At 46.2% G+C, this 27,901-nt stretch overlaps 1 protein-coding gene across 13 annotated transcripts in view; it reads right to left on the bottom strand.

Moving 5' to 3' along the window:
• PDZD2 (PDZ domain containing 2) overlaps positions 1-27,901 on the bottom strand; it is a 480,351-nt gene that overhangs the window by 172,823 nt on the left and 279,627 nt on the right. For 3 of the 13 annotated variants that reach the window (XM_065546136.1, XM_073993255.1, XM_073993253.1), the window contains exon 1: positions 4,866-5,079. The exons of the other annotated variants lie outside the window; for them this stretch is intronic. The gene's annotated coding sequence lies outside the window, so the exon portion shown is untranslated. Of the gene's footprint in view, positions 1-4,865; positions 5,080-27,901 lie in introns of those variants that run through there. 13 annotated transcript variants of the gene reach the window in all.

Here is a 27,901-nt window from a genome sequence, read left to right as displayed (position 1 = left end):
GGAAGTGGCCAGCAAGAGAAAATACGAACGCTTTTGCCAAAGGGGCAGAAATGTTGGTGCAGAAGGCAAGAGTGAAAGGTTGCTATTCCGTTAGGAGCACCATGATGAATTTTGGGATTCACGCCATTCAAATGAAGACCAGCTCTGCTACCCTTGAATCTCCTGCCATTCACCTCATGGCTTGTGGTCCTTCCATTTTTGTTATGATTTGTGTGGAAATCTAAATTGTTCACTGCAGAACCACTTTTTTTGGGGGGGGGGCAGAGCACGGGGATGAGGAGGAGAGTTTGTAAGAATTTTAAGTTTTTATTAAAAAGGGCAAGCCTTGGAAAAACACAATACATAAACAGAAGAACATTTATCTGCCCTTCACTGGGAGTCATCTGCACTGATGTTCTGCCCCTGTGGTCTCAGGTGTCTCACTGAAATAGAGACTTTTTACCAAACGGATTCTCAAGGGCCACTTCACGCCCTCCTCAGATTCACCTTACTCTGCCAATTTCCAACTTGGTTTCCATCTTCTAATTTGGGAAGTGTTGAAATGAGAAAGGCAAAGAGATGGTCTGGGTGTTATTTGGCTTTGGGCTACCTGAGGGCCTCCAAACCTCAAAATTACAAAAAATACAGACTATCCGGTGATCCTTCTCTTCTACCAAATGAGTCACTTTTGGTCCCTTTAAGGACGGAGTTCCTCTGCTGCATGTCAAATATAGTTGGGTTGATTCTGCAGGAAGAGATCCTGAAAGAAAGGGAAGGCAGATCTAGAGTCCCAAGTCAACCACTGTCATGGCCTGACTCATGGTGTAGGGACCTCGTGGTGCAGGGCTGATGACGTGCCCTGCTGAGGTCATCTGGGGAGTTACAGTGTGGCTATCCAGTGAGGCACACCTGCACTTAACAAAGGCAATCTGGGCAGATGGGCCCACAATGGACAGCAAAGACAACAGAAGAAGTCACAATGGGGCATGCTCTGCTACAAGGAACAGTTGCCATGTCCATGGAGGGAGAATGTTGCTATCTTGTTCCCCGGTCACCAAGGAAAGGCAGGGCTCCAGTTGGGATCTCCATGGCATGAGGGACCTTGTCCTCCACCCCCAGTGCCCACCGCAGGTAACGTATAGAACTCGCATTTGGAAGTGAGAGACTGTATCACCTACAAAAGCTCTTCAGAGGGGCACAGCTTGTATGTAAACACAAAGCCACAGAAAGGGATCCCCTGCTGGCCACTGAGCCACGAAGTTATTGATTCCCTTTTATAGACACGGTCACAAGTTTTCTTGAATTCAGAATCATAACTTCTATTTTGCCTGGCTGTTCCTCTCAAGTTTACACGCTTTACGCATATATGCAGACGTCTGGCTTGGTCTTTGATCCTATTCACCATCAGGAAAAAAAAGATAAATAGATGTCAGATTCCAGCCCTGTTTCCATAGCCAAAGGGAGATGACAGATGCTCCAGCTTTGGGCTGGACACTCAGCCCTCACAACACTGTACAGATGAGTTGGCTTGTTAAGGGCTGCTCATGGCTTGCACGCCAAAGTGATTAGACGTCAGTGGTTTCTGCCTCTTTAGGAGCCAGCTTGGTTGCATGGCTCAGAAGCAAAAAGGTGCCACGGGCTACCGTGTGGTACCAGGTAAGTTTTCGAAGTCTGACACACGCTGCCTACCCATGCAGACAAAGAGGTTACTCACCCTCCAGCCCGAGCCTTCTGGGAACCCAAAGCTGACCCTTCACCCCACAGCCCGCCTCACTGCATCTGGCCACACAGCACCACTCCCTCTTCGGCAAGCCTAATACATTCTCTCACGTGCTGATTCCTGACTGCCCCTTGGCCTAGGGAGTCCAGACCTCAGTCTGGTTGGTTTCCAGTTGAGTTTCAGCAGTTACGCAAATCAGGTTTCTGACTCTGTCTGAAATTCCAGTGCATACAGGAACAGCAGGTTGCTTAATCTCTAAATTCGGGGCCAACCCCTTTTCTAAATACAGAAGTGCTGCCCAGCTCCCATGGCAGACTAAAGGACCCACCCCTCCCAGCTCTGACAGCCTGGCTCATCAAGCGTACAGGTGCCATCTTGTTTTCCAGGCCCTACCTCCTGCGGGGCGCCATACTTCTCATATTTTCATCCTTCCTCACTTGTTTTGTCAAACTGGGCCCCACCCCCATTCTTCTCTACTGACAACATCCAATTTCCAGATACAGGAGGAGAGATGGTTGAAATGTCCTGGTAGTAAACGACAATCTCCTGTGAGATGCTTTCCTGTGTTTCTGCAATGGACAAAAAGCTACTTACACAAGATGGCTCCATATTGAGGCCTGAAGTTTCAACACAAGTTAAACATGAACAAGGTCACCAGATTTTCCTCTTCCTTTATTAGAAATGACGTTAACAATGAAATACCGTGCTGGGTAGAGGAGAACTGCGTGTTCAGGGGTAAGGTTGGAGGGCCTACAGTAAGCTTTCTTAGAGTGCAATAAAGAAACATTGTTCTAAATATGAGAAAACATGGTATTCAGCTGTCTTTTTTAATTACAAAAAACATCTTTTTTTTCAAAGTGGCAACACCAAACACTCTCAGATTGTGGAAGTCTAGCCAGCATTCAGTACGCAAAAGAGAAAGAAGTGAATGACTTGTATGTGTTAGCCGAGTTTTGGTTCCCACTGGGTTCTTCCAGTAGGGCGCACAGTCAATACATGGCTGGCCTCGTAGTTGTCTTCTCCAGCGGGTTCATAAACCAGGAAAGAAGGTGAAAATCCAACCACAGGCACACAATTCATCTAGTATTTCTTTACTATTGTTAGGACCCTGCAGAAGAGCTTCAACTTCCTAAATCCTGAATTTACCCATTTGGAGGCGATAGCATTTAATACAGACTAAGAAACTAAAATCAGTTTCCCAAACAAGAGCCCGTTCAAATTGCTGAGGACTTAATTTGCTGCATCAACCCGCTAATCACAGTATTCACCAATGATATTAAAAAATCAACAGGTCAAGGTGGGGTGCTGGGAGCAGTGGCTCATGCCTGTAATCCTAGTGCTTTGGGAGGCTGAGGTGGGTGGATCACTTGAGGTCTTAAGTTTGACACCAACCTGGCCAACATGGTGAAACTCTGTCTCTAAGAGGGGGAAAAAAAATCAACAGTCTGACCAGCAAACCAGCAAATGTCTTTTTCTAAACTTCAGATAGGCTTTGTGGGTCACTATCTCTGTCCTATATTCTTTGTTTCTTCAACTCTTTAAAACATAAGACACATTCTTAGCTCCCAGGCCATATGAAAACAGGCTAGGGCAGGCTGGAGTTGCCTAAGGGCCATAGCTTGCTGAACACCGCTTCCAGCAGGAACCCTGGGAAGGAGCCTGTCCCCAACTCAGCTTAAGTCACTGCAGATAGCACCTGGGACAGATCAGTCTGAAGGGTGGGAGACAAAGGGGACACACACAATAGGTGGACAGTAGGCAAGAAAGGGCAAGAATTGGGGTGGGGATGGTAGGAATATGGGGTGAAAAAGTTTCCTAAAAGACTACAGGAGGTGCTGTTCCTCCTCCCATAGAAGGCTAGCTGTGTAATGCTGAGAAATCACACGGAGAAGGAGACTAGCAATGATGTGTGGGCTTGCTTGACTCAACACAGCCACCCCCCAGCCCTCCAGGACTAAAATGCAAAGCCACAAAACGTGGCCACCATGGCATGAGGATGACCACAGCATGAGGATGCCAGCCAGGCAGTAAGTAGCAACCCAAGCAGCTCCCACTTTTGCCTTTTCAGACACACCCCTGTGGCTACGGGGCTGAAGCTGTTGAGGTTCTCCAAACCTTAATGCAAAAGAGTTCCAGGATTCAGGCTGGGCTATTCCGCCGAAACAAAGTTCTCTACCTACCTCTGACGTTCTTCTCAGGCTGACCACACGCGCCATTTCTATCCAACCTACTTAGCCCAATCCCCCAACACTCTGGCCACTTCATTCGTGGGGGAAAACACATCAGATCATCCCAGTGCCCAGGAGAAGCAAAGCCTAGAAACGATTCAGAACCTGGGGCTGGAGAGGATCTTCATTCTGTTCTAATTCTCTTATCACAAGCCCCAAACCTTGACAACGGAAAGAACACCCTGAGACTCGGCTACAATCATGGGAATCAAAAATCCGTTTTAAAATTATCCTTGCATGTGGCTGCCACCCATGGTCCTCCCCATTTATTTTCTACTTCTGAGTGTGAAACGTCACTGTGACAGTTTCCAACCCTCTGCACTCCCCCCACTCCATGACAAATATTCAGGATTCACACTTCACTTTCACACTGCTTTCCAATGCCTTGACTTAGAAGCCGAGCAGAGGCAGCCTGCCTTAATGGAGAAAACATTAGTGCATTCGGGCTTCACTCTGGATCCCAGTCAATTTCTGGGTATTTCACAGCTGTTATACATCCACCTCCTTTCTTACAAAAGCCAGCAAAAATTAGTGAGCACCTCGTTGGCTCTGAAATATGAAAATATAGCCACAGTCAAGCCTGAAAATCAGTTTCTGGTTGACTCCCTTCAAAGTATTTGTTCTAAAACAGAGTGTCTGCAGTTCATTTATCATCTGCCAATTTTTAAATGAGTTTTAGCTTCAATGCTGCATGCTTTTGTTTTTTTTTTTTTTCTTAAAGCAACTCTCAGAATAAAACTGTCATTTGGTCATCAAACTAGTAACTGAGAAAACTCTTGCTTGGGCAGATATCAACATAATTCAAGCTGAGTCTTTTATGTTACTATTACCTGCTCGTCTCTCGTGTAATTAAAAAATAATAAAACCTTTGGAGGACCTGTAAGTTGTGTTCAGAGAGAAAATGTGATTCTCTTCACCGCTCAGGTCTCCCCTCCTACCTGCTTTATGAGCTGGTCAGGTGAGCGTGGTCTGCTATGCTTCAGCAGCCTCTGGAATGGGACAGACTCCAAAGTTGGTTGTGCTTCATTTCCCTTCTCCATTCAGGTCTTTAAAGTCCTGGGTTATTAACTATCAACAAAAACACAAGCTGCGCCATGCGTGCTCCAACTTCCTGCCAGCTCCCCATGCTCTGTGGAGCTGAGGAGCAGATTCTCTCTCTCTCCTCCCGGCTTCACCTCCTGAGCTCCGGAGCCCCACCCACCCACAGCACTCAGATCATTTTTCATTTATGAGTGCATCCAGCCACACTGTGTTTGTAAGAGAACGAGCCAATCCTTGTCCTGCCAGTGTATTGGAACCAGGCTGCTATAAACGATTCTAATTTTCCAGGAGCATGGGGGGAAATCATATCCCAGCAGACGTCATGCATGGCTTCCTCCTGCAGGTATCTGCAGATCAGCTCTTCCATCAGCAAAGAACGCACACCTGGCCACGGACCACAGCTGCTTCATTCTACAGACTGTCATGGAGGTGGACTGAAGATTTCGGGCAGGAGAAAACCAAAATATTATCAATATGTGTACTTCACATAACTAAAAATGTGAAGCTAGGATGATCAGGGAAGAAACTTTCCACCCAGTGACCTAATATTTCACAATAAATTTAACGTCTTGCACTTATTAAAGGGCCAGATTTTTTTTTTTTTTTTTGAGACAGAGTCTCGCTCTGTCGCCCAGGCTGGAGTGCAGTGGCCGGATCTCAGCTCACTGCAAGCTCCGCCTCCCAGGTCTACGCCATTCTCCTGCCTCAGCCTCCCGTGTAGCTGGGACTACAGGTGCCCACCACCTCGCCCGGCTAGTTTTTTGTATTTTTTTTAGTAGAGACGGGGTTTCACCATGTTAGCCAGGCTGGTCTTGAGCTCCTGACCTCGTGATCCGCCCATCTCGGCCTCCCAAAGTGCTGGGATTACAGGCCCAAATTTTTTTAAAAAAATTTTTTTTAAAAATTGCATTCAAATGCAAACAAAAATCAAGAGTTTAAATTATTTTATAAAGAAATCTATTGGGAAATAAAAGCCATTTGTCACGAAGGCACCAAATTTACAACTTTTCTACTCCAACTAAGCTTCCAACTTCCGTTGTAGACAAGTACCAGCAAAACCAGAAATTGTCAGTCAGCCCTTGAGCTGCTGAGAACATCCGCAACTTTTAAACACAGTATGATTCTTCTAAGGTTTTATCAGGAAACAGAATGTTAAAAAATAGGCTTCCCTAAACCAACACACATATATAGTGGTTTCTATTATGTGTAAAACTTGCCTTGTTTTACAGCTGAAGCAAAAGGGGTCTTTCATGATCCAACAGCCAAAGATTCTAAAAACCTGTGGTGCAGGTCTAAAAACTTACACACGCAACTTAAATGGGAACGACATTTTGTTATTCCAATACTCACAAGGTTCTTTGTTAGCTATACTTGTAAGGAACAAAATAGGAGCAAACATCCTCTGTTTACTTCTTGCAGCCATTCTTTTTTTTTTTTTTTTTTCTGGAGACGGAGTCTCTCTCTGTCGCCCAGGCTGGAATGCAGTGGCCGGATCTCAGCTCACTGCAAGCTCCGCCTCCCGGGTTTACGCCATTCTCCTGCCTCAGCCTCCCGAGTAGCTGGGACTACAGGCGCCCGCCACCTCGCCCAGCTAGTTTTTTTTGTATTTTTTAGTAGAGACGGGGTTTCACCGTGTTAGCCAGGATGGTCTCGATCTCCTGACCTCGTGATCCGCCCGTCTCGGCCTCCCAAAGTGCTGGGATTACAGGCTTGAGCCACCGCGCCCGGCCTTTTTTTTTTTTTTTTTTTCTTTGAGACAGGGTCTGGCTCTGTTGCGCAGGCAGGAGTGCAGTGGAGTAATCTCAGCTCACTGCAACCTCCATCTTCCGGGTTCAAGCGATCCTCCTGCCTCAGCCTCCTGAGTAGCTGGAATTATAGCCGCCGGCCACCATGCCTGGCTAATTTTTCTATTTTTTGTAGAGATGGGGTTTCACCATGTTGGTCGGGCTGGTCTCAAACTCCTGGTCTCAAGTCATCCGCCCACCTTGGCCTCCCAAAGTGCTGGGATTACAGGTGTGAGTCACCACCCCGGTCAGATTTTTGGTGTTTTTTAGTATACTCATCTATTTTCGAGTTTTATCCAGTATAAATTTTTCCCCTAGGAGCCTTGTATTGTCATAACCTAGTTCCAGTCACAGTGAGAAATTTTTGAAAATTGCTTCTAAATTTTCCACATATTAAAAAACTGATGGTCTAGTATCTGGACTTAAGTCTTTTTTTTTTTTTTTTTTTTTTTTAATTAGATGGTTAAAGTGTCTCCTAGAAAGAAAATGCTATACATTTTCACATGTGCTCCAAACGGGTCCTAGTCATCCCAATACCCTAACACATTCTTGAAAACAAAAACAGGATCCGCCTTTTACAGATGAGATAAAGAAGGCACAAAGTCATTGGTAGATGTGATGGTTCCCTGGTGGGGCAGAGAAAGAACTAATGGGAGGATTAGTTCCTACTCTCCAAACACCAGCAGGGAGCCCCAGGCAGGTCCACAATTTTTATGTGCACTGGAGAGGCCTGAAAGTTGATCATGTGGTAACTTCCTGGAACTCACCTTCCTAGTTAAGGAAAGCGTGGACTCCTGCTCACAGTTCAAGCTAAGGAGAAGGAAGTCTGCACTTTAGTTTTTTTTTCTTTGAGGGAAAAAGATTAAAATTGCCTTGGCCTGTGACCAAACTGCAGTCCCCACAACAGGTAAAATTTGCCTATAAAATATTTTTGACAGTATTAGTTGGTGACATCTGCCAAAAATCTATGGTAAAACCAGTTATCCCGCCTCTCTTTGTCCCATTCTCTCAACAAAGGGTGGATAATATATAACATATAGTTTTGCTTTAAGGGGAATTACTGCTACATTTACTCACAAAACAAGCCAGGTAGCATGTGCCAGAATTCAGCAAGTACACAAGCCATCTAACCGCCCCAGGTTTCCGGGAAGCTGAAACGCATTATCCATGGCAGGCATCTGGGGCTCTGCCTTCTTCGTGCCCACCTTGGTTCCTTGGTCACCGGGCTTAGGAGACCACTGTGCATTCACTGTCCATCACCTGGGAGGGACCCCGAAGATCACTGAGTTCTACTTTCTCATTGTGTTCATGCGGAAACAGAGGCCCACAGGAAGATGAGCAAGCTTTGCAACATCACAGGGCACATTAGTGGAAGTACTGAGGTTAGAACGTCAATCTTCCTGATTCAAACTCTAGGATGGTGCCAGTGGACAAGGTGTGGATCTTTGCAGGCAGGGGCTCAGTAATGGCTCTCCAGCTGGTCACAAAACCCAGCCTAGGGACACACCTAAGATTCTCCCAGAAGCTAGAACAGAAAGGTAACAAAGAGAGCAGTCCCAGAGGTACCCAGCAGGAGTCAATCATACAGCGAAAGCCAAGGGACACCCCAGGTATAAACCCAAGAACCGAAAGCAGACACACAAATGGATATTCCCACCCCCGATATTTCACACAGTAACCAAAAGGTGGAAGCAATCTAACCATCCACTGATGGATGGATACAGAAAACGTGAAACATATGTACAATGGAATACTATTCAGCCATAAAAAGGAAGGAAATTCTGACACATGCTACTACTTGGATGAGTTTTGAAAAGACACTATGCTGGCCGGGTGCAGTGGCTCATGCCTGTAGTCCCAGCACTTTGGGAGACCAAGGCAGGTGGATCACTTGAGGTCGGGAGTTAGAGACCAGCCTGGCCAACATGGTGAAACCCCGTCTCTACTAAAAATGCAAACATTAGCCAGGCGTGGTGGCACACACCTGTAATCCCAGCTACTCGGGAGGATGAGGCATGAGACTCGCTTGAACCCAGGAGGCAGAGGTTGCAATGAGCCGAGATTGCGCCATAGCACTCCAGCCTGGGCAACAAGAGTGAAAACTCTGTCTTTAAAAAAAAAAAAAAAAAAAAAGACACCATGCTAAGTGAAATAAGCCAGTTATAAAAGGACAAACCCTGTATGATTTTAATCATATGAGGCACTCAGAATAGTAAAATTCACAGAGACAGAAAGTAGAATGGTGGTTGCCAGGGGCTAGGGAGAGGAAGAATGGGAAGTTACTGCTTAATGGATCCAGAGTTTCAGTTTTGCAAGAGTAAAAGCCTTCTGGAGATGGATAGTGGTGATGGTTACACAACAGTGTGAATGTACTTAATGCCACAAAACTATATATTTAAAATTATTAAAATGGAAACTTTTATATTAAGTGTGTGAAGTCAATGGAGCCTGGATTTTCTCTTTCTTTCTTTTCTTTTTTTTTTGAGACAGTCTCGCTCTGTCGCCCAGGCAGGCTGGAGTGCAGTGGCACAAACTTGGCTCACTACAGCCTCCGCCTCCTGGGTTCCAGTGATTCTCCTGCCTCAGTCTCCCGGGTAGCTGGGATTACAGGCACACACCACCATGTCCAGCTAATTTTTGTATTTTTAGTAGAGATGGAGTTTCACCATGTTGGCCAGGCTGGTCTCAAACTCCTGACCTCAGGTGATCTGCCTGCCTCGGCCTCCCAAAGTACTAGGATTACAAGCATGAGCCACTGCACCCGGTTGGGTTTTCTTTACATTTTTCCACTGGCCAGTTCTATGGCTATCATGCTTTATATGCTTGATGTCACAAAATGAAAAGACCGTAAAATGCAATTCATAAATGGTCTTGAAGACAACAGGAAGCACTAATATTTCCTTCTCCCCTTTTCCCATCCCCCAGTCAAAAATCACACACAGAAAGTTATGAAAGCAAACAAGGTTTGTTTTCCTGCCCCTTGATGGGAGATGATAATATCTGCTGATGGGGAACACCCTGCCGATTGTGCAAGTGGGAAGGACCTGGGCCTGCAAATTTGGAGAAGCAGTTCCCTTCTAACTTCTGCCATCAATGGAGAGGGTTCAGAATCACACCCAAGAATGCTCCATGTGGCTGTGGCCCACCCCTCCCCTCCCATCCAGCCCTCCTGGAGTTCACACACCCTCAACTCACACAACGCTGGCAGCATACACTGACCGTCATGCTCTGGGGCCTTCATCGTATACAGATCTGTTTCTCAGCTGTCAAATCTGTTCCATTAGCCATAAGCCTCGGGTGGACAGAGCTGCCTCCAGCTCTCTGGCCCCCTCTTTTCAGTCTCCTTCCTTCCGCCAGGCCAGGGTGGGCCTTGGAGGGGCACCAGCTTCTTCCTTTGTTCCTCCCTCCTGTCACCTGGATTATCCCCTCTACTTCCATAGCTACAGCAACCAAGTAAGAGCCACCAGCTCCTCAATCTCCATCTCTCTTCTGAGCTCAGACCCTGACCTCCTGCCCAGCTGCAGCTGGGTGTCCTGCAGGGACCTCAAACTCAGCCTGCCCTAAAAAACCCACGATGCAGCCAGGCGCAGCGGCTCACGCCTATAATCCCAGTACTTTGGGAGGCCAAGGCAGGTGGATCACTTGATGTCAGGAGTTCAAAACCAGTCTGGCCAACACGGTGAAATGCGATTTCTACTAAAAATACAAAAATTAGCCAGGCCTAGTGGTGTACGCCTGTCATCCCAGCTACTCAAGAGGCTGAGGCAGGTGGATCACTTGATGTCAGGAGTTCGAAACCATCCTGGCCAACACGGTGAAATGCGATTTCTACTAAAAATACAAAAATTAGCCAGGCACAGTGGTGTACGCCTGTCATCCCAGCTACTCAAGAGGCTGAGGCAGGTGGATCACGATGTCAGGAGTTTGATACCATCCTAGCCAACATGGTGAAACCTCATGTCTACTAAAAATACGAAAATTAGCCAGGCATACTGGTACACACCTGTAATCGCAGCTACTCAGGAGGCTGAGAGACAGGAGAATTGCTTGAACCTGGGAGGCAGAGGCTGCGGTGAGCTGAGATTGCGCCACTATACCCCATCGTGGGCAAAAGAGTGAGACCCTGTCTCAAACCAACAATGCCACTATGCTCTCCCTCAGACAGGTTCCTCCTCCTGTATCTCCTCTTCCAACTTATGCCAATTCCCCGTCACTGTAGCACAACTGAGTCGCCCTTGGCTCCTCTCTCCCCTCCATCCTTTGCCGGTAGGTCCTGTCAACTCTACTCCTGACCTCAAGTGATCCACTAGCCTTGGCCTCCCAAAGTACTGGGATTACAAGCCTGAGCCACCGTGCCTGGCTGCATAGTGGGTTTTTTTAGGGCATGCCAAGTTTGAGGTCCCCCTCTGCTGTACTGAGTCACACTTTAGGGCCTCGACTCTAGACTACTCTCACCTCCTCAGTTGTCTACCCCTCCAGTATATCCTGCACAGAGGTATCCAGTGGCAAATAGGTAACATCTGCTTGAAATACTCAATTTCTCATTGTCCAAGGGTAAAACCTAAACACCTTGATGTGGTATTTGAGACCATTCTTGATCTATGCCTATGTTATTCAGGCTTTTGTGCCACTATAAAATACCTGAGACTGGGTAATGTACAAAGAAAAGTGGTTTAAGTGGCACACGGTTCTGCAGGCTATACAGGAAGTGTAGTGCCCACACCTGCCTGGCTTCTGGAGAGGCCTCAGGATGCTTTTACTCGTGGCAGCAGGCAAAATGGGAGCCAAAGCAGGCACTTCACATGGCGCGAGAACTAGAGGGGAGAGGTCCCAGACCTTTGAACAACCTCATCTCGCATTAACTGAGCAAGAACTCACTTATCACTTATCACCAAGGGGATGGTGCTCAGCCATTCATGGGGGATCCTCCCCCATGATCCAGTCACCTCCTACCAGGCCCCAGCCCCCAGTGTTGGAAATCACATTTCCACAGGAGACTTGGAGGGGGCAAACATGCAAACCATATCAATGCCCGCATCATGAAACCCATGGATAGTCATGCTAGTCGCTGCTCTTTTTTTCTTCTTGAGATGGAGTTTCACTCTTGTTGCCCAGGCTGGAGTGCAGTGGCGAGATCTCGGCTCACTGCAACCTCCTAGCAATTCTTCGGCCTCAGCCTCCCGAGTAGCTGGGATTACAGATGTCCGGCACCATACCTGGCTAATTTTTCTGTATTTTCTGTAGAGATGGGATTTCACCATGTTGGCCAGGCTGGTCTCAAACTCCTGACCCTCAGGTGATCCACCCGCCTCGGCCTCCCAAAGTGCTGGGATTACGGGCGTGAGTCACCGCGCCCGGCCTTCCACTGCTCTTTTTCATGTATCTGTGCTTTCACATATGCCAGTGGTTCTCAACTGGGGAAGGTGTTGCCCCACAGGAGACATTTAGCACTGTCTGCAGATATTTTAAGCTGTCATAACTAGGATGGGTGGGGCATTGCTGCTGGCATCTAGTGGTAGAGGCCAGAGATGCAGCTAAACATGCGATGGTGCGCAAGACAGTCCTCCCACAAAGAATGATCTGCAGCACGCATCGTGACATGGGTTCTTAGAAGGTTATACTGCATTTACTATTACCGTGATTGCTTTCACTCTATGGGCTGCAAGCATAAATGCTGACAGGGTGCAGAAAATTAAATGAATCAGAGAAGCAGGTTAGACAAAATCAACAGGAGACGCGGAGTCTGGAGCCAACATGCCCTTCCTAAACCATTCAGATTCAAAACCACAACACCGAGCTGAGCCATGCAGCAGGTGGATGGATGGGTCACAGCTTCTACGAGGCTCCCAAGCAAGGGTGGGGGACAGTTTGTCTCTGGTACTTATTTCATTGCAAGTATGGATCAATATTTATTGAAAGGTTCCCTCCTACATCTCCTTTCAGAGCCCAACATACTCCTAAGTTCTAGTAAGTAAATGGAAAAATAAGGCAAAACTCTCAACTCAGATCCTTAATACAGTTTCCCTCTTCTTCTGAATTCTCTTTTCAAGGGTTCTTTTCTTGGCTGGGCATGGTGGCTCAGGCCTGTAATCTCAACACTTTGGGAAGTTGAGGTGGGTGGATCATCTGGGCTCAGGAGTTCAAGACCAGCTTGGCCAACATGGCGAAACCCCACCTCTACTAAAAATACAAAAATTAGCCAGGTATGGTGGCACATGCCTGTAATCCCGGCTACTTGGGAGGCTGAGGCAGGAGAGAATCCCTTGAACCTGGGAGGCAGAGGTTGCAGTGAGCCGAGATCGAGCCGTTGCACTCCAGCCTGGGTGACAGAGCAAGACTCTGACTCAAAAAAAAAAAAAAAAAAAAAAAGTTTTCATTCTTTGTAATTTTTGTAATGACACTAATCTAGTTTTTCCAAAAATACATTCCATATTTTGGGAAGATGCTCTATGAAAGAAAGAGATGCTGTATGAAAGAATGCTCCTTAACTCTGTGGTCAAATGGTTTTGAGAAATGTTTACCAGCACCTTGAGAGGCCAAGGCAGGTGGATCACCTGAAGTCAGGAGAAGCGTTTACCAGCTGTTCCTTTAACTGGTGTGACCAAATCTTACTTTATCAAATGGTTCCCAGCCCCATCTTTTTATAGCAAAATATTTTAATATTTAGGGAAGCAGCGCTTTGAAGACTTTGTGAAATACTCAAGCACTCTCCTTAGCTGTTTGATTTGCACTCCCCTTCAGCATAGTCTCAATTTAAACTTCCATTTGTATGCAGAAAAGTCCCAGCTCACCCTAACTCAGACTCCATCCCTCAGGCAGAGACCTGTTCTCTCCTTCTCACATATTCTCAGCCTCGTGTCTTGTCCCCTCATCTCAGTGAGGGTAGGCATACTGAAATGGCCTGGTTTTCTTCAGGAAGGAGCCATCTTGGGTGGAGACGGAGGAAGGAAATGAACCTGGGAGGCGGAGGTTGCAGTGAGCTGAGATCGAGCCATTGCACTCCAGCCTGGGTAACAGAGCAAGACTCTGACCCCTGTGAAACGGGGGTACAGCTGGAGAGCAAGTGCACGTCAGTGTGGCCCAGTGACTTGGGTCCTAGACAAGGGCACACGTCTCTTAGGCCCATGGGTCACCTCTGGCTAGTTTTTAAAATCAAGGTCCATTAATGAGTATTAGGTCCATTGAGAAAGATAAGCATAGAACTTCTGGAGCTAGATGGAAGGGCCAGTCACTTCAGGCAACGAGAGTCTAACTTCAAAGTAGCAGGAGGCCAGGTGTGGTGGATCACACTTGTAATTACAGCACTTTGGGAGGCCGAGGCAGGTGGACCAACTGAGGTCAGGAGTTCAAGACCAGCCTGGCCAACATGGTGAAACCCCGTCTCTACTAAAAAATACAAAAAGTAGCTGGGTGTGGTAGCAGGCACCTGTAATCCCAACTATTTGGGAGGCTGAAGCAGGAGAATCACTTGAGCCTGGGAGGCAATGGTTGCAGTGAGCCGAAACAGTGCCATTGCACTCCAGCCTGGGTGACAGAGTGAGACCCTGTCTCGAACAAACAAACACCACCCAAAAGACAAAGTAGCAGAAAGTTTTTAAAAGTACCAAACAATCTGACACATTCTACCAGAAAGAGCTGGACCAGCCCATGCCCTCACTTTTTTTCTCCCCCATGATGCAACATGGTACTATGTTTTATTATTTTAGATTTAACTTTTTTAGAATTTCTACTTTTATTTTAGATCCAGGGGTATATATGCAGGTTGGTTACCTGGATATACTGTGTGATGCTGAGGTATAGAGTACAACTGATCCTGTCACCCAGGTACTAAGCATGGTACGTATTTCAACCCTGGGCCTGACCCCTCTAGTAGTCTCCAGCATCTACGGTTGCCATATTTATGTCCATGAATACCCAATGTTTAGCTCCCACCTGTAAGAATAATATGCAGTATTTAGTTTTCTGTTCCTGTGTTAATTTGTTTAGGATAATGGCCTCCAGCCGCATCTACGTTGTTGCAGAAGACATGATTTCATTCTTTTTTATGGCTGTGTCGTATTTCATGGTGAATATATACCACATTTTGTTTATCTAATCTAACATTAATGGGCACATAGGTTGATTCCATGTCTTTGCTATTGTGAAAAGATAGTGCTGCAATGAACATAAAAGTGCCTATGTCTTTTTGACAGAATGATTTGTTTTCTTTCAGGTATATACCTAGTACAGAATTGCTGGGTGGAATGGTAGTTCTAAGTTCTTTGAGAAATCTCCAAACAGCTTTCCACAGTGGCCAGACTAACTTACATTCACACCAACAGTGTATAAGCATTCGCTTTTCTCCAAAGCCTCTCTAGCATCTGTTGTTTTTTAGCATTTACTTTTTTTTTTTTTTTTTGAGACGGAGTTTCTACCTTGTTGCCCAGGCTGGAGTGCAGTGGCACAATCTCGGCTCACTGCAACCTCTGCCTCCCGGGTTCAAGCAATTCTTCTGCCTCAGCCTCTGGAGTAGGTGGGAGTACAGGCACGCACCACCACGCCTGGCTAATTTTGTATTTTTAGTAGAGACGGGGTTTTGCCATGTTGGCCAGGCTGGTCTCGAACTCCTGGCCTCAGGTGATCCACCCGCCTTGGTCTCCCAAAGTGCTGAGATTACAGGCGTAAGCCATCATGCCCGGCCTGGCTTTTCATTTTTTTTTTTTTTTTTAAAGACAGGGTCTTACTCCGTTGCTCAGGCTGGGGCACAGTGGCACAGTCATATAGCTCTCTTCAGCCTCAAACTCCTGGGCTCAAGGGATCCCCTGCCACAGCCTCCTAAGTAGCTGGATTATAAGAACATGCCACCATGCCTGGCTAATGTTTTTTTTACTTTCTGTTGAGACAGGGTCTTGCTATGCGTTTCCTAGGCTGGTCTTGAACTCTTGGCCTCAAAAGATCCTCCCAGCTCAGTCTCCAAAAAATGCTAGGATTACAGGCGTGAGGCACTTGACTTCATAAATAACTGCCATTGGTGTGAGATGGCATCTCATGGTAGTTTTAATTTGCACTTTTCTGGTGATAAGCAATGTTGAGCTTTTTCTCATGTTTGCTGGCCACTTGTATGTCTTCCTTGAGAAATGTCTCTTCCTGTCTTTGGTCCACTTTGTAATTGGGTTATCTGTTTTTTGCTTGTTGACTAGTTTAAGTTCCTTATAGATTCTAGATACTAGACCTTTGTTGGAAACAGAGTTTGCAAAACTATATATATATATATATATTTTTTTTTTTTTTTTTTTTTTTTTTTTTTTTTTTTGAGACGGAGTCTTGCTCTGTCGTCGCCCAGGCTGGAGTGCAGTGTCTGGATCTCAGCTCACTGCAAGCTCCGCCTCCCGGATTTACGCCATTCTCCTGCCTCAGCCTCCCGAATAGCTGGGACTACAGGCGCCCGCCACCTTGCCCGGCTAGTTTTTTGTATTTTTTTTTTTAGTAGAGCCGGGTTTTCACCGTGTTAGCCAGGATGGTCTCGATCTCCTGACTTCGTGATCCGCCCATCTCGGCCTCCCAAAGTGCTGCGATTATAGGCTTGAGCCACCGCGCCCGGCCTGAGTTTGCAAATATTTTATCCCATTCCATAGGTTGTCTGTTTACTCTGTGGATAATTTCTTTAGCTGTGCAGAAGCTCTTTTTGTTTGTTTTTGAGACAGAGTCTGGCTCTGTTGCCCAGGCTGGAGTGCAGTGACACGATCTCGGCTCACTGCAAGCTCTGCCTCCCGGGTTCACGCCATTCTCCTACCTCAGCCTCCTGAGTAGCTGGGACTACAGGCACCCACCACCACGCCCAGCTAATTTTTTGTATTTTTAGTAGAGACGGGGTTTCACTGTGTTAGCCGGGATGGTCTCGATCTCCTGACCTTGTGATTCGTCTGCCTCGGCCTCCCAAAGTGTTGATTACAGGCGTGAGCCACCGCGCCTGACCAGAAGCTCTTTAATTAGGTGTCACTTGCCAATTTTTGTTTTTGTTTTGACTGCTTTTGAGGACTTAGCCATAAATTCTTTTCCAAGGCCAATGTCCAGAATGATGTTTCCTAGGTTTTCTTCCAGGATTGTTTGAGGTCTTACATTTAAATATTTAGTCCATGATGAGTTAATTTTTGAAGATGGTAAAAGGTAAGGGTCCAGTTTCATTCTTCTGCATACGGCTAACCAGCTATCCCAGCACCATTTATTAAACAGACAGTACTTTCCTCATTGTTTCTGGTAACTTTGTGGAACATCAGATGGCTATAGATGTGTGGCATTATTTCTGGGTTCTCTATTCTGTTCCATTGGTTTGTGTGCCTGTTTTTGTACCAGTACCATGCTGTTTTAGTTATTACAGACTTATGTATAGTCTGAAATTAGATAATGTGATGCTTCTGGCTTTGTTCTTTTTGCTTAGGATGACTTTCCATGCCCTCACTTAAAGGCATTTGTGCCTCCTTGGCCCCTTACACCCTCCTGCCAGTCATTGAAGGACATACATAACTGCTCAAGTCCCCATTTTCCAGCCTGGCTTATCAGCCCAATCAGTCCTTTGAGTTTTCTTTCTTCACAGAAATGGAGACAATTTTGGCTCTGGAAACTCAATCCAGCTCCACCAGGACTTGAACTCATTCCCAGGAATCCTGCCACAGACATGAAGACCCCAGGGACAGGCTCCAAAAGTTGGTGACAACACACACTCTACTGGGCAGAGGGAATAAGGAATTTTCTGAGCCAATATCACCAGCCAATTTCAGCTCAAGAATTCTGTCTAATGCCTCTCAAGGCTCTGGGCACTCTAAGAAATCAATTTTCCTAAGAATCCCTAAAGATATTTCTCTAAAGCTTCAGGGTGTGATCCTGCTGGTGTCCATGAGATCGGCTATCTCTCAAGACCAGAATCAGACAAATAATTAACAAGGGTCTCCTCTAAGCACATGCGCTACATAAACTTGCTGGGAAGATGAAGAGTATCCAAAAGAAAAGATTCCCACCACTACAAGGCAACACACACCAAACATGAAGCGATGGATAAAGGCAGTGAGGACTCCAGAGTTTCCACAGGGACCTATCACCATGGGCTGGGGGAATCAGGAGCGATTTTTCAGAGGAAGTGGGTCTTCAGGAAAGCCTCAAAGCTGGTTTCTCGCTTTATGACATTGGCCCAAGTTCCAAGCTTCTCCCCATCGTGGACAAAAGGAAAGCGGGCTACTCCTCACAGTAGCCGTATCTGGAGACAACTGCATTCCACCTCAGCCCAACTAACTGGCACCGCACAGTGGGGAGAACAAGCTGAATGGCAGGCTTGTGGAACAGGCATTCTGGGAAAGACTGCAAGCCAGGTGGGTTTGGGTTCAGACTGCTGCCCGTGCTACTTGGAGCATATGAACTGGACCAGCTGACCAAAGGCCCATCGCAATTCCACTAAGACTCTGGGGAGAGCTTGGAACTGTGGGGAGAGCTTGGAAGCTCCAACTCTTTGTACTTTACTGCACTGAAATGTCATTGTCAGTGAAAGCATTGCCATTCATTTGGTTTTCAGAAACTCAAGTGATGTGGCTGTTTCCTCCCTAATGACTCCTCTGAGTGTGGTGCATCTTAACGCCAAGAGTGTGGAGGTGCACCCCAGGTGGGTCAGAAGGAGACAGGAATCTGGTGTTCTTCTCATTCAACAGGGGAATAAGCTTGAAGCGGTCAAGGGCAGTCACTGATGTTGTGCTTCTCCAGGCACCTGTACAGAGTGTACATTCGACAAATACCCCATGCAACTGTGACTCATCTGCAAGTGCATTTTATTTTTATTTTTATTTATTTATTTTTGAGACGGAGTTTCACTGTTGTTGCCCAGGCTGGAGTACAACGGTGTAATCTCAGCTCACTGCAACCTCTGCCTCCTGGGTTCAAGCAACTCTCCTGCCTCAGCCTCCTGAGTAGCTGGGATTACAGGTGCCCACCACCAAGCCTGGCTAATTTCTTGTATTTTTAGTAGAGACGGGGTTTCACCATGTTGGCCAGGCTGGTCTTGAACTCCTGACCTCAGGTGATCCACCCGCCTCGGCCTCCTGAAGTGCTGGGATTACAGGCATCAGCCACCACGCCCGGCCTGCAAGCACATTTTAGAAGGGCTAGTGAAGAGCTGGGCGTGGTGGCTCACACCTGTAATCCCAACACTTTGGGAAGCCAAGGTGGGTGGATCACTAGAGGTCAGGAGTTCAAGACCAGCATGGCCAACATGGTGAAATCGCATCTCTACTGAAAATACAAAAATCAGCTGGGCCTGGAGGTGCATGCCTGTGGTCCCAGCTACTCAGGAGGCTGAGGCAGGAGAGTTGCTTGAGCCCAGGAGGCATAGGTTGCAGCAAGCCCAGATCAAGCCACTGCCCTCCAGCCTGGTAGACAGAGCAAGACCCCATCTCAACCAAAAAAAAAAAAAAAAAAAAAAGAAAAAGGGGAAAAAAAAGCTAGTAAAGCTTCTTTGAACTGGAAAGGTGTGTCTTTCAGAGTAGTTTCCGTGGCTAGTCAACCCCTTCCTTCCTCATCTCCCTCTGCTCTTCTGTAAGCTTAACAGTAGCAATGTTTAGTTCCCAGTGATGCTCAGTTTTAAAAATGTACTGCATTCAGGGTGTAATTTCCAGATCTCAAAATAATTCCCCTTAAAAACAAAACAAAAACAAAAACCAGGCCCCTTAAGCTTACTAAGTCTCCATTATGATTAAAAATACATATATATATATTATACACACATATATATATGTAAGTATTTCATTCAAGTGGGGAGGAGTAAGAGCAAAGCCTGTGGAGGAAGAAATCTATCAAAAACCACATTATGCTCAATGACATGTGTGGGCTCAGAGCTGTACTTTCAAGGTATTTCTCATCTTTACCATGAAGAACCCTCTCTTGGAATCACGTCCGTTCTGTGGTAGTAGGAACTTGACTCACAAAACCACAGCTTTCCGAAACATTGGCAAGGAAGTTGGGTCATATATGGAAATTTCTTTCTATGACCCTCCAAACAATCAGTTATTTGTTTCCCCCTTTTTTCCCACAAGAAGAATTTTCTCTAAATAATTGGAGGAGATTTCCCATGGGAATCAGGCAATGGTGACTTCCAGGTCTTAAACTCTATCTACAACAGCTCAAAAACAAAAGACACAAGAATGCGCCTGGCTGGCCTGTAACAATGCAAATTCTGGCAGTAAGAACAGAAGCCAAAGTGTGGAACTTCTAGTACTTCTAGTACCTCAGAGGAGGGCGGGCACTAGGGCAAAGTCTCTCTGGTTTGTATTTAACTAAGAAAGTGTAATCCTCCCAGCACTGACCAACTAAAGCTTAAATTTTTTACAACCTACGAGAAAAAGTTTGCAAAAAGCCTACATAATCTAAGTAGCAAGAATATCTGACTCTGTAAGAAAAGATACTGGGCTCAAGAGCTTCAAAAAAAATTTTTTTTTTGAGATGGGGGGTCTCACTCTGTCACCCAGGTGGGAGTGCAGTGGCACAATCTCGGTTCACTGCAACTTCTGCCCCATGAGCTCAAACGATCCTCCTGCCTCAGCCTCCTGAGTACCTGGGACCGCAGGGGTGGGCCAGCACACCTAGCTAACTTTTTTTTTTTTTTTTTTTGTACTTTTAGAAGAGACAGGGTTTCACTATGCTGCCCAGGCTGGTCTCAAACTCCTGAGCTCAAGTGATCCACCTGCCTTGGCCTCCCAAAGTGCTGGGATTACAGGCGTGAGCTACTGCACCGGGCCTCAAGAGCTTCAAAATTTTCTTTAGCTATACAACCATTTGAACATAGTTCACACATGAATTTCGTTGTGCCTACAGAAGGCTAAATGCTTCATAGAGCACTGTACGTTAATGGCAGAGAATATTGAGAATTTTAAATCACAGATGGAGAAGAGTTGGGATTCAAACTCCCAACCTAGTCAGGCCTGCCTGATAACAAATCCTATGTTCTTTCTTCTCTGGCACCAGGCTTTGACTATGTCCCATTTGTCAGAGAGGATCTAAGCGAGTCTTCCATGAAACCTCTTGAGGGGGACAGAATGTTTTGTGAAAAGACAGTGAGCACATGGATGTTTACAGCGGCTTCATTCAGAACTGCCAAAACTTGGAAATGACCGAGATGTCCTTGAGGAGGTGACTAGATAAATACACTGTGGCACATGCAGACAATGGAGTATTACATGGTGCTGAAAAGAAATGAGCTACCAAGGAATAAAGACATGAAGGAAACTTAAAGACTTGTTACTAAGTGAAAGCAGCCAAATCTGAAGGGGCTATCTGTGGTATGATTCCAACTACGTGACATTCTGGAAAAGGCAAAATTACGGAGACAGTAAAAAGATCCATGGGTGCCAAGTGCCGGAGGAAAAATGGAAAAATGGGCACAGAGGATTTTTAGGGCAGTGAAACTACTCTGTATGATAATGATGGATACATGTCATTATACATTTGGTGTGTCATTACACACACCACCACGCCTGGTTTGTTAAAAAAAAATTGTTTTTTAGAGACAGGTTTTACTATATTTCCCAGGCTGGTCTCAACCGCCCGCAAGTGATTTTCCTGTCTCAGTTTCCCCTATAGCCCGGATTACAGGTGTGAGCCACCGTGCCTGGCCTTTTTTTTTTTTTTTAATCTATTTTGCTGTGAACTTAAAACTGCCCTAAAAAATATTAAGTCTTAAAAAAGAGAAAGATGGTCGGGCGCCGTGGCTTATGCCTGAATCCCAGCACTTTGGGAGGCCAAGGGGGGCAGATCACCTGTGGTCAGGAGTTCAAGACCAGCCTGGCCAACATGGTGAAACCCTATCTCTACTAAAAATACAAAAATTAGCTGGGCATGGTGGTGTGTGCCTGTAATCCCAGCTACTAGGGAGGCTGAGGCAGGAGAATCGCTCAAACCTGGGAGGCAGAGGTTGCAGTGAGCCAAGATTACACCACTGCAGTCCAGCCTGGGCGATACTCCGTCTCAAAAAGAAAAAAAAAACAAAGACAAGACAATCAGCTTCAGTTAAACAACTATGGGGCTAAACTGAGCATTCCTGCTCACTAGCCATATGAATAATAACTAAATGTTTCTATGCCTCAGTTTCCTCACATGAAAATATACAATATAGCTGCAGAGGTTTTGCGAAAATCGAGAGACAGTGCTTTAGATCATCTCAGTGCCAGCCACACAGTGGGCATCTGTCAAGCTGTGGTTACAGTGACTCTCCAGTAAGATCTACTCACTCCTCCACCATAGTTTCTTCACATTTCAATCTTTCTGCTGTTTTGGCTTATTTACATCACTAACCAAATTATACACAGCTTGTCCTGGTTTAATTGAAAGTGACAAAGGGGAAAGTGGGAAATGAAAACAGAGAGCTCAGTGCACAGCCGTGTTAAAAGACTCAGAAGTCAGCATTCAGCGGTTCCCAAAGGGGCTGCCAGCTCCAATCAGGCCACTAGTTACTTGACAAGAGGAGGAAGCCAGGAACCACATGCCACCCAGGATTCCCCTGGAAAAGCTACACAAAACACCCACTCTTGGAGTAGCACGGAAAGCCTCCTGGTCATCTTGCTGGCTAAGTTCCAGTGCCATCAACGAGATATTGGGCTTCCACTCAGAAGGGAACTGAACTTTCCTCCTCTGGAGTGCTACGAGCTTCATTGCTTTTATTTTCCAAATTCTTTCCTGGCTAGGGATGGGCCAAGTCTAATGGAAGATAAAAGAATTGTAATGATTAAGGCTACCCTAAAATTCAAAAGAGAAGCTTAAACTAGCATGATTAGCCATACTATTTAAAAAGAAAGGTTATCCCTGAGACAGTCAGAACCCCAGGCGTCTTTTTCTGTCCTTTCCATTTGCTGACTATAATAAACCTCAAGGGAGAATTCTGAAATGCCCAAAATGATGCCCATGAATGATTTCCAGATGGTTCTTTCTCTGTCTTCACTTTTCAATCCCAGGAACTCTGGTTCACCCTAGCTGGTTCTGTGTCATATGAAAGGAACTGACATCTCCAATGGAACATGCCAGTGACCTTTCACCCAGCTCAATGCCTTTCCTGTCCCCAAGGGACTCCTCTTCAGTCTTGATATGGTTTGGATTTGTGTCCCCACCCAAATCTTATGTACATTTTAATCCCTGGTGTTGGAGGAGGGACCTGGTGGGAGGTGACAGGATCATGGGGGTGAATCTCCCCCTTGCTGTTCTCATGATAGTGAGTTCTCATGAAATCTGGTTGTTTAAAAGAGTGAGGCACCTCTCCCTTTGCTTTCTGGCTCCTGTTCCGGCCATTTAAGATATGCCTGCTTCCCCTCCACCTTCTGCCATGACTGTAAGTTTCCTGAGGCCTCCCCAGAAGCAGAAGCCTGGCCAGGCACGGTGGCTTACCTGAGGTCACGAGTTTGAGGCCAGCCTGGCCAACATGGTAAAACTCCATCTCTACTAAAAATACAAAATTAGCTGGGTGTGGGGGCACACGCCCGTAGTCCCATCTACTCGGGAGGCTGAGACAGAACTGCTTGAACCCGGGAGGCGGAGCTTGCAGTGAGCCGAGATCCCGCCATTGTACTCCAGCCTGGGCAACACAGCAAGACTCCATCTCAAAAAAATAAAAAAAGAAGTAAAAATAAATTAAAAAAAAAAAAAAAAAAGCAGAAGTCTGTACAGCCTGCGGAACTGTGGGCCAATTAAACCTCTTTTCTTTATAAATGACTCAGTTTCAGGTGTGTCTTTAGAGCAGTGTGAGAACAGACTAATACAAGTCTCAAAGGCACCTCTACTCTGAGCTCTTGGGAAATCCTTCCAGAATTTCTTTATTTCTATACATCCTTCAATGGAAAGGGATATTTAATGTTTATTTTTGAGAAAGGGTCTCATTCTGTCACACAAGCTGGAGTGCAGTGGTATGAACATGGCTCACTGCAGCCTCAACCTCCTGGGTTCAAGTGCTGCTCCTGCCTCAGCCTCCTCAGTAGCTGGGACTGCAGGCACCCATGCCAGGATAAGTTTTGTATCTTTTGTAGCGACAGGGTTTTGCCCTATTGCCCAGGCTGGCCTCAAGCAATCCTCCCACCTTGGCCTCCCAAAGTGCTGAGATTATAGACGTGAGCCTCTGTGCCCATCCAGATCTCACTTTTTATTTCCTTCTTAACTCTCCTTGGTCATAAGTTTACAATATTCTCTACCTGACAAGTGTCAGATGCAATAATCGTCCCAATCCTGTGGCTCCCAAGGGTTTTCTGGATCCAGTGCAAACTCCTGACCATGGCCACTAAACCCTTCAACTGGCTGACGCCATTTTCCTTGCCAGCTCCATCTGGTTTCCTCCATCTTGTGTGGCAAGATACTGCATCCTCGCCCTTGTTTAAGAGTTAGTGCCTATCCCTCATTGGCCTCCTTCCACTCATGCCAGCCTAAGTTCCCCACATTTGCACATGGTTTTATGGAGTTTACAAACAGTTTCACACAAACTGGGCTTGTCATGATGACAGTTAGCACAGGGCTCTCACTAAAACCAGATGGATGCTGGTAAGAGGCTCACACTCACTCAAGTGAACTGTCCCGTCGAGCCTGTAAGCCCCCTCCCTTCCCCAGGCATCTGGACACTAATTTTTATCTCTAGCTAGACGAGATGCCCTTGCTCAGGAACAGCTAAGCAAGGGGTTTTTGCACTGGCTCTATGCAGAGCACAAGGCCTCCAAAGAGTTAGAATCAAGGAACACCCAGGGATCCATGAAGAAAACAGCTGAACACGTGCAAGGTCACAGTCTTGCAGAAGTGACACTCGAGCCAGGGCAAGACTAATCTAAAAATAGATGCACCTGAATTAGGACATCAGAAGGTACCAGAAGGCACAAGAACACCACACCTAGCTCACCCGGCCTCACTTGCTGGGCTGGGACAGCCAGCGCTCCAGGTATGAAGCAACAAAAAGATGAACAGGCATTGTCATTCAACCCTTGCTCAAGGGCAATCGGGGACCCAGTGGGAGTAGAACCAGGCCTCTATACCTGACTGTGGGCACGCATGGGTACCCTCCCCCGGAGTAGCTGAGCCTGCCCTATGCAAATACAACTGAAGTAGGGAAGCCAACCCTTGGATACAGCCAACTGTCTCTGAATGACACCGAGGGACATGAACCTGCTCCGGGCAGGACAACCAAAGCCACCAACACAGACACCAATGCCTTACTCCAGGATGGGCTAATGATGGAGGCTTTTTGTTTTGTAAACACAGTGTTCTGCAGCTAGAAAATGTCTGGGAGAAAAAACAAGATGGAAAAATAAATTCCAGCATTAAAAACAAAACAAAACAAAACACAGTTGTTTACCTCCCACAGATTCAGTCTCTAGACTTCATGAGCACCTACAATCATCAGGAACACATGTGGGGCCCCTACCCAACAATCTCTCTCCCACCGTCCCCCCAACACACATACAAGCTGACACTTGGAGTCCCTGCCAAGCCAATCTCCAATAAATTCTTAAAAACAAAAGGCTCCAAATAAAGGATTTCAGAACAAAGCTCCGCTCTGAAGGTGCACTGTAAAAAGGAAGCTTTCCCCATGGACAGAATGAAATCAGGACTGGGCTCAGATAGAAAGGCCAAGTGGGTATTAACCTGTTTGCATACTACTGGTCCTTTCATCTGTTTTACAAAAACAGACCTGAAAAGAGGAGTATTTGTCTCTACGAAGAGTGAGTGTTTGAAAAAAAATTCACACACACACACAAATCAGAATTCCCTTCTCTCACATCCTGGGCCCTGGGTCTTTGAAACTCTCTGGCCTGTATATAGAGCAAATGGTAAGCTTGCTAGCCTTCAGGGTGTTTTCTGCCAAACCCAGAAATGCCCTTCTCCTGGGGACACAGCAGGGTTTTCCTGGAGAGTTTACCTGCTTCTAGGCTGAAATGTCCAGATGCAAGACAAAGATAGTTCTTTTGGTCAAGAGCCCAGAGGACAAGTAGCAAGGAATAGAGGAGACTCCTGGCCTCAGGGTTTGCCGTCTCTGGAGAACACCCCCTAGCACAGAAGGTCTATAACTGGTTAACTGGGGAATCAGCAGAATCTGGGGGCCACAAGGCTGAATCTGATAGGAACGGCCAAGTGTAGATGCCACAGGTTCATCATTTTTTTGCCTGGATGTCACAGTGGCAATCTAATAACGTGGGGATTTCAAGTGACGGATGCTTCTCCAATTGGAATGTAGGCATCGGGAAGGTAGGTGGCGTCTGGTCCAGTATTCCTTTGCAGCACTGCAGAGTTCTGGCAACACCCAACATACCCTGTTGTTTAGAAAGTAACGGTATCCAATGAAGACCCCTCACAGCTTCTAAAAATAGGAATTCAACTCTAAAACTTTGCCTCTCTCACAGGGACAACTAGGTACATTTTCACCACTTCAGGCTTTCCCCACCCCCTACATTTTGCTGAACTTAACCTCTGTACACACTAATCCCTGCCAGACTCACTGTAAATATTTCATGCTACCTCCACTCCTGTACGTGCACATGTCAGAATTACTGAGGCTGCTAAGCCTGAATTTAGGTTTGCTTCACCAGCTTTCTATGTCAATTTTGTGTTAAGAAGTGGTCCTGTACACGGCATAGCCTCAATTTCAATAGACCACCACCTGGAACAAAAACCACCTTTGTCATTGAATTATTGTCTCCATTTCATCATCTAAGAAAATGGCGTTAGCACTGGCACCAGATTTCATTGGGGTACCCTTTCCCACATTGACATTTGTCCTCCGAAAGTTTCAAAGTTGTCCTCTGAGACATGTTCCATCTACTCCTAAACTTCTCCTTTTCAAAATGAGATCCCTGTGTTAGGATCAGAATCTTTTTTTTTTTTTTTCTTTGTGAGATGGAGTCTCACTCTGTCACCCAGGCTAGAGTGCAGCGGCGCAATCTCAGCAATCTTGGCTCACTGCAAACCTCCGCCTCTTGGGTTCAAACAATTCTCTGCCTCAGCCTCCCGAGTAGCTGGGATTAAGGTGTCCACCACCATGCCCGGCTAATTTTTGCATTTTTAGTAGAGACGGAGTTTTACCGTCTTGGCCAGGCTGGTCTTGAACTCCTGACATTGTGATCTACCAGCCTAAGCCCCCCAAAGTACTGGGATTACGGGCGTGAGCCACTGCGCCCAGCCAGGATCAGAACCTTGAGTATGACTTACTGGAATGACAATGCAATAAACTTTATTTTACTTAGTCATTTTAATTTTGGAAAAACCTCCAAGTTTTAATGTTTTGGAGTCATGTAGGCATGTGCCACTTGAGCAAAGAATTTCATTAGCTGTTTAATTCTGGGATCACGTGGCACTGGAGAAGTTCATTGGGGCACACTGAGGTTGGGTTGGTAGCCACTGAAGAGTTACAGACACTGACATTCCTGTCACCCAGAAGCAGGGAGTGACATCTGGCTCTAGCTTTTAGCAGTAGAGAGAGTATGCTAGGAGTAGGGGAGAGGTTGGAGAATGACCCAATTAAAATGCAAATGTTCCTCCGCTTGCTGCTAAATGAACCTTGAAGGAAAATTAATACATAAATTGCAAGCCTCTGGCAAAATCAAGACTTCAAGATTACCAGAAAAATGCCAACTAAAATCCTTCATGACTCTATTTCTAATACTGTGTAAGCTCTAAACCCTAGTCATAGTGAACAATGGTGTTAAATAAACAGATTTGGTTTTTCCCCCTTCAACTTTGACCTGCTTATCCACCTGATGACGTAAACTACCCATGTGATTACCAAACTAAGAAAGACAGAAACCCACACTGGCAGCAAGAGCCATGGGGAATGGCCCCACCCAGTAGGATCATGGTTTCCAGAAATGCTCAGAGGTTAACATTGTAATAGTTTGAATCAGACGCTGCATCCAGAGTCTGTACATTTCTTATAGTAACTCTTAGGGTCTTAACCTTTGTATTTTTCAATTGTACGAACTGTTTGGGTGAGGGAAAAGGGACAAGATGGAGGAAGGTGAACAAGATGGAGCAGTTCCTGTTGTTTCCGGGTTCTTCATCACAGATTTTCCCGCGCCCAGAAAAAATTCCCACGCCCGGGAAAAGAACCAAATCAACTGAGCCTGCGCAGAATGACGTCAAGCCGGGGACACCGAAATTCAAGCAGCCACTCCTACACA

Source organism: Macaca fascicularis, chromosome 6 (assembly GCF_037993035.2).
Source record: "Macaca fascicularis isolate 582-1 chromosome 6, T2T-MFA8v1.1".
NCBI classification, from domain to species: Eukaryota; Metazoa; Chordata; class Mammalia; order Primates; family Cercopithecidae; genus Macaca; species Macaca fascicularis.
This window is presented reverse-complemented; position numbering and strand designations above follow the sequence as displayed.